Source organism: Jaculus jaculus, chromosome 10, assembly GCF_020740685.1.
Source record: "Jaculus jaculus isolate mJacJac1 chromosome 10, mJacJac1.mat.Y.cur, whole genome shotgun sequence".
Taxonomy (NCBI): domain Eukaryota; kingdom Metazoa; phylum Chordata; class Mammalia; order Rodentia; family Dipodidae; genus Jaculus; species Jaculus jaculus.
In genome coordinates, this window is record NC_059111.1 from 117,193,769 (window position 1) to 117,194,823 (window position 1,055).

At 40.0% G+C, this 1,055-nt stretch overlaps 1 pseudogene; it reads left to right on the top strand.

Annotated features, from left to right (window-relative positions):
• The first annotated feature begins 546 nt into the window (after positions 1-546).
• On the top strand, positions 547-1,055 carry LOC123463994 (annotated as a pseudogene).

Here is a 1,055-nt window from a genome sequence, read left to right on the forward strand (position 1 = left end):
AAAAGAAAAAAAGGAAGGTAAGTAAGTATGGGCACTCCATGGCCTTTTGCCACTGCAAGTGAACCCCACATGCATGTATCACTATGTGCATCTGGCTTTTGGGGGGCACTGGGGAATCAAACCCATGCCATCAGGTTTTATAAGCAAGTGTTTTTAACTGCTGAACCTCCTCTATCCCTGTTTTTGAGCTTCTTTTAACTGAATCTAGGAAAATTCAAAATCGATTTCAGACTGTACAGACAGAAGCTACAACAAGGGAAATTTAGTGCCAATGCAACAAAAAGAAAATCAACCAGAAGGAAATTATGGTTTTCTGAAAGATTTATTTATTTATTAGACACAGAGAAAGGGATGGGGGAGAGAGAGAGAAGGAGTGAGAATGGGTAGGCCAGGACCTCTAGCCACTGCAAATGAACTCTAGATGCATATGCCACCATGTGCATCTGGCTTACACGGGACTTGGAGAATCGAACCTGGGTCCTTAGTCTTCACAGGCATGTGCCTTAACTGCTAAGCCAGCTCTCTAGCCCAATAAATTATGTTATTTTTGTGTGTACCACAGAGCTAATATCTTATGCCAATGAGCAGTCAATACATGAGTGTTGACTCTGTATAATCCCTATAAATTGGTCTTAAGGTTCAAAGTTTTGTGTAGTACTCCAAATAAATATGTTGTCATTGATGCTGCAGGTGCAGCAAAACCTCACTGTTGTGTGAATATTGTGATTCATCATATAGATGTTTTATTCTGTCACTCTGGTATAGAGGACTAATTCCATCTCTAAGTTGCTGAGGAAAGCCAGAGGAAGGAAAGAGGTTATTGCTACTCTTCTCCCAACTGCAAAATAACAATAAAAGGGAAGAAAAAAAAAAAAGAACCCTCTCTCTTCAGGATTTCGTTTACTGTCTTTCTGGGAGTGGTGTGCATTGTGGCTCTGATGTTGTCTATGCTGGGGGATATGAAATCACTGGTGCCTCTTTACTTCCACTTAAGTGTGAATCAAAAATTAGTGGCTACTAATATCTTATGTCTTATCACAGTGGTTATACTTTGA